Source organism: Physeter macrocephalus, chromosome 1 (assembly GCF_002837175.3).
Source record: "Physeter macrocephalus isolate SW-GA chromosome 1, ASM283717v5, whole genome shotgun sequence".
Classification (NCBI taxonomy): Eukaryota; Metazoa; Chordata; class Mammalia; order Artiodactyla; family Physeteridae; genus Physeter; species Physeter macrocephalus.
In genome coordinates, this window is record NC_041214.2 from 65954483 (window position 1) to 65960874 (window position 6392).

Here is a 6392-nt window from a genome sequence, read left to right on the forward strand (position 1 = left end):
AGTTCTTCCCAAGCCTACCAACCTTGGCTGGTCCCCTTCTGCCTACTCTGTAACTCACCTAGTGCCCTCTATGCTGCAGCCACACTGGCTTCTTTTCAGTAAGTCACTTCTGTGAAGGCTCTTCTGCCTCTGGGTCTTTATTTGTGTCATTCTGTGCCATTTCCTCTACCTGGCACTCTCTGCCCTCTACTTTTCATCCTAGTTGGCCCATTCTTATTACTTAGGTATCTGTTTAAATGTCACTTCCTCGCAGTGACAATATCTTACAATGTCAAGCATGTAATACATTTGGACCTTGAAGCTTGACATAGAAGAACCTTCTGTAACTGCTACCTGATCAGTTAGCAGTTAAGACTCTTACCTTTCTCACAAAGCCAACTTAAAGGACCTACCTCTGGGTAAAGGGGATGAGTTAGACAGAAAGTTATGTTATTGGATATTTGTATCCTGAAGAAACCTGTTTTAAAGTAATTTTCAATATTTCTGAAATACTAACATGATTTTCTTATTTCAGAATCTTGTTTCGGAAAGATTATTGAATATTTGCCTGCTTAAAAGCTAGCCTTTTAGTAGGGTTCTGGTTAAGTATCTTTTCTCCATTTTCCATTTTTTTTTCAGACTTTCAGATTGACGCAAACGACTGGGTAACATATTTAAGGCTTATATTCCTTTAAACCCTGAGAAAATGATTTCATAGTTCTTGATATAAAGTAGCTCCTTCCATTTTGTGTGTGCATTCAAGAACCAGATATCTTTTCATGGTCTATGCATGAAACTATGTAGAAAGGAATTGATAATATTTAAACTTATATAATATCACAATATGTTACAATTCCCTTATTATCTTTGGACATAGATGTCATTTATTTTCAAAATCTGTAGACATTTACCGGTGACCTAATAAGTATTGAACACTGTTTCATTCTTGGGAATGGGATAATAGCCCTGCAGGGAAGGAGTTCTCAGTCTAGTAGGAAAGAAAATAAATAAACAGGAAAATAAACAGAAGAAAACTTGCTAAGTGCTATAGGAGAGGTGTAGAAAGAATATCTGAGTAGCAGTACACAGACAAGGGCAGAAAGGCATATGCAAGCATATTGTATAATCAAAGGTTTGGGTGCAAGAGCATGACACTTTTAAGGAGCAACTTCTGTTGATTTTATGAATCATATAAACAAGTCTATTTTTAACTGAACTACTGGTGGGACCCAAGTTAGTGATTTACAATCATAATTCATTTCAGTGATTTAATTGCATTTATGTAAATCAATGATAGCATAATCAGTGTATACTCAGGAATAAATGATTTATATTGATAAAAATATGCTTTGTAATAATTAGCTATTAAAAATGTCTACTGGCGAAGTAGTCAAGATGACATTTTAATTTTAGCAACTAGCTATGTTAAAAGTAAATCGAGTGAGTTATGTATACAGTTAGGCTTCTCTACTGCCTCATGGTTTTTAAATACTCATCTTGGAAAAATAAGCCATTGGTTAGATCTATTGGGCATTTACTTTTGTTAGTTCTGTAGCATATTCCCAGAACGTTATTCTTTTTAAAAATTTGAACACAAAATTAAAGTTATTACCTACTCCGGTGCCTGCTCTAAGCCCTATATCCAGGTCTCTTCTCAGTTCTAGGCACATAGTTGAAGTTCAATAAATGTTATAGCTGGTAAAGTCTAATATTTAGATCTGAAAGGCTGACTGTGAAAAAGAGATCATTAATAGGTAAGAACTTACATTTGCCATCTTATCAATTGTTTCCTGGATGTTTTGCAGTTGCCTTGTTCCTTTCTTCTGCTCTTGCTGCCTTCCTTTGTGAATTAATGATTTTCTGTATTGGTATGCTTTTATTCTCTTCTCCTTTTCTTTTGTGAATCCACTTTAGGTTTTTGCTGCATGGTTACCCTGAGGCTTACATAAAATATAAACATAGCCGTCTATTTTATGCAGGTAACAACTTAACTTTGATTGCATACAAAAACTCTACCCTTTACTCCTCCCCTCTTATGTTTTTGATGTTACAATTTACCTTTTTTAAATATTGTGTATTTATTAACAAATTATTGTAGCTATAGTTATTTTTAATACTCTTGTCTTCTAACCTCTATACTAGAGTTAAGTGTTTAACACTCCACCATATTACAGTATTAGAGTTTTCTGAATTTGACTACATACTTACCTTTAGCAGTGTGTTGTATATCTTCATATGTTTTCATGTTACTAATTATAATCCTTTCATTTCAGCATGAAGACCTTCTTTCAGCATTTCTTGTAAGGAAGGTCTAGTAGTGATGAATTCCCTCAGCTTTTGTTTGTCTAGGAAAATATTCATCTCTCCTTCATTTCTGAAGGACAGCTTTGCCAGGTAAAGTACTCTTGGTTGGCAGTTTTCTTTCTGCACTTTTAATATATCATTTTACTCTCTTCTGGCTGGTAAGGCTCCTGCTGAAAAGTCTACTAATAGCCTTTTGAGGGTTTCCCTTTTTCCTTTCTGCTTTTAAGATTTTCTTTGTCTTTGATTTTTGACACTTTTATTCTAATGTGTCTTAGAAGGGTTTCTTTGATTTTGTTTAGTCACCTATGAGCTTCATGAACTTGGATATCCAAATATCTCCCCAAATTTGGGAACTTCTCAGCATTATTTCTCTAATTAAGTTTTCTACCCCCTTCTCCCTCTCTTCTCCTTCTGTAACAGCAATGATCACAAACTGATCCTTTTGATGGTATCCCATAACTCGCATAGGCTTTCTTTCCTCTTTTCCATTTTTTTTTCTCTGTTCTCTTCTGACTGGAAAATTTCAAAGTTCCTGTCTTCAATATCACTGATTCTTTCTTCTGTTTGATCAAGTCTGCTCTTACGTTCCCTACTGCATTTTTAATTTCATTCATTGTATTCTTTAGCTCCAGAATTTGTTTGGTTCTTTCTGATGATTTCTGTTAAATTCATTTTGTTCATGTATCATGTTCCTGATTTTGCTGAATTGTCTTTTTGTGTTTTCTTGTAGCTCACTGAGTTTCCTTAAAATAGTTATTTTGCATTCTTTGTCCAATAAGTCAGAGATCTCCATGTCTTTCTGTTCAGTCACCAGAAGATTATTGTGATTTTTTTGGTGGTATCATGTGTCCTTGATTTTTCATGTTCCTTGGAGTTTTTGTGTTGCTGTCTTCTCATTTCCTCTAGTCTCTACTAAATGCTCAGTTCAATGTGTCTCAACTTTTTTTTTGCTGCAACGGAGTGTGGGAACTTCTCTGCAAACATGGACTTCCACAAAGGCTCTTTGGTTTGTGAGTGATTGTCCAAGTCAGTGTTCTCTAGGGACTCCCAGATCTTGACCGAGAAAAGCTGGAAATGGTTTATGGGTCACTGCAAGGTCCACAGTTGGAGTCAAGGTTTGTCTGCCTATTACCTGACACAGGGGTAGGCAAGACTCCTCTTGGGTCCCTTGACATATGATGTGGGGACCCACAGCCCCCTCAAAGGCACTTCTGTCCATGGATGGATGCTGACTTTTTTGTTGCTGGGGTGGGAGGGAAGACAGAAATGAGGGATATCTATGGAACCATCATACTAATATCAGTGCCCCCACCCTTACAAACAAACTCTTGAAACAAAGAATTAAAAGGTAAGGGAAAAAATTGTTAAAATGTGGAGGATTTTTTTTTTTTGCTTGTGCATGTGTGTCATTAAAGGGGGAGTTTTACAATTAATTCAGCAAGTTGTAATTTCAAGACTCCTGAAAAGTGATTCAACTATTGCAGCATTGTATCATGTCAACTCTGTTTTAGGATTTTTTTCCCTCAAGTTTGTAACTCAGGTATGATAATTTGCTACACATAGTAAAAAATATGGTAGACGTTTTTTGTTTTTTTTTGTTTTTTTTTGTGGTACGCGGGCCTCTCACTGTTGTGGCCTCTCCCATTGCGGAGCACAGGCTCCGGACGCGCAGGCTCAGTGGCCATGGCTCACGGGCCCAGCCGCTCCACGGCATGTGGGATCTTCCCGGACCGGGGCATGAACCCGCATCCCCTGCATCGGCAGGCGAACTCTCAACCACTGCACCACCAGGGAAGCCCTATGGTAGACTTTTGATGCATTTGTTTAAACATCAAAAATTTCTGTTATTTTAAAAGTTTTATCAATATAAAACTCCACTGATAAAAATAAGTACATTTTAACAATGTTTATATTCATGTAACAGAAAACACAGGTAGTAAAGAGACACATAGGAAAATGTTTAACCTTCCAAGAGTCAAGGAATGTAACATAATTTCCAGGGTCCTGTTTTTCCTCCAAAAAATTATAAAGTTAGAATAGATCATACAGATGTTGGGAAAGGTAGGTAAATAGACAGTATCCAGTTTACTTTTATAAATGATGCTATGAATCTTTATGTAGAAAACATTCTTTAGTAAAGATTAGTTATCTACATTTTCTTAAAAAACACCTTGGAAACTATGTAAATGTTTTCTTGTAGAAAAATATTTATTTAAAAATAAACACATATAAGTTTCTTCTACATATTAAGTTTCTTCTACATAGTAAAATAAATATCTAAATGTATATAGAACACCTTCTCCTTAAAATAATTTAAAAAACAGGATACCACCACCACAAACAACTGCTTAGTTATAAGTGAATGAATATATATTATGGCAACAATTATGTTTAAAACAACACAAATACAATAAATGGAGGGAAATACACCCAAACCTCAAATGCATTTGTGTTTGTATAATAGAACTTTGAATAATTTTATATTCTTTTTATTACTTTGAAATTTTCAATTTTCTTCATTCATTATAATGTTTTTAAAATCACTTAGAAACAAAAAGTCACAAAGATGCCAAAGAAAATTGGTACTGGAACCATCTTATACCAGATAAACCTGGACTTTCATTGAAAGTTACATTATTTACATCTGTTTATCCAATTTTAAAATTCTATTTATAAAACAATTCTTTATAATTTATTTGCCTCAAACAGCCTATCCTAATAGAAAGAAAGCTGGCTGGGAGTTATTGATTTGGCTCTATCACAGGCTACCTATATGACCTAGGGAAAATTACTCATCATTCTTGACTGTTAGTTTCTTCATCTGTAAAATAATTGTTTCGACCTAGTATCTCTAAGATTTCTTTTAGCTCGAAGAGCTACCAGTCATATGAGAATGCAAATACAGGCTAATCATATTCCAAAAGGCACTTTAAGGCTCTAAAAATGTACTTTTATAAGAAAAATACAAAAACTATCACACAAAAAAGTAATTTATGTGGGAAAAAATAAGGAATCATTAAAATACAGTATTAGTTCAATAGGTGATCATAATCCACAGAAATGTATATTTGGCAAGAAATTCTATCATTGGGAAAAAACATGGAGCATAATTAAGCTCTTCTAGACTCACTGGCCTAAAGTTATTTTTCCTTTCCTTAGGTAAAATGAGTCATTCAGCTTTTGCAATACTTATGACTAACTCATTACTAATTACTTTATAAATAGAGCTTTAATGAATTGAATTACAAGATCAATTCTCTAATCAGTGGTAGAGATCTCAGCATCCAACAAAGGAAGTTGTGTTCTTTCTAGTCCTAGTAAGGAAGTAAGAAGAAACTTACTTCCAAAGGCTAGTCTGAAAAACATATATATAATGAGTTTTTTATTGTATATAATGGTCTATTTCTATTAAATGAAGGTCTCATTAATTTTATAAATTCTTTGATCATCTACTTAATAACTGCATCTCCCTAGTTTTTAAAAATTATCTTTTATGCTAACTCTTTTACTTTTGTTGTTGTTTTTTTTTGTTTTTTTGTTTTTTTTAACATCTTTATTGGAGTATAATTGCTTTACAATGGTGTGGTAGTTTCTGCTTTACAACAAAGTGAATCAGTTATACATATACATATGTTCCCATATCTCTTCCCTCTTGCGTCTCCCTCCCTCCCACCCTCCCTATCCCACCCCTCTAGGTAGTCACAAACCACCTAGCTAATCTTCCTGTGCCATGCGGCTGCTTCCAACTAGCTATCCACCCTACGTTTGGTAGTGTATATATGTCCATGCCACTCTCTCACTTCATCACAGCTTACCCTTCCCTCTCGCCATATGCTCAACTCCATGCTCTAGTAGGTCTGTGTTTTATTCCCGTCCTACCCCTAGTCTCTTCATGACATTTTTTTTCCCTTAGATTCCATATATATGTGTTAGCATATGGTATTTGTTTTTCTCCTTCTGACTTACTTCACTCTGTATGACAGACTCCAGGTCCATCCACCTCACTACAAATAACTCAGTTTCATTTCTTTTTATGGCTGAGTAATATTCCATTGTCTATATGTGCCACATCTTCTTTATCCATTCATCTGTTGATGGACACTTAGGTT

At 34.8% G+C, this 6392-nt stretch overlaps 1 long non-coding RNA gene across 1 annotated transcript in view; it reads left to right on the plus strand.

Annotated features, from left to right (window-relative positions):
• The first annotated feature begins 1890 nt into the window (after nt 1-1890).
• The window catches only part of LOC129391993 (uncharacterized), a 7596-nt gene continuing 3094 nt past the window's right edge, over nt 1891-6392 (plus strand). Inside the window, exons 1-2 of the long non-coding RNA XR_008616967.1 lie at nt 1891-1958; nt 2253-2373. This is a non-coding gene — a long non-coding RNA (uncharacterized lncRNA). The remainder of the gene's footprint in view (nt 1959-2252; nt 2374-6392) is intronic.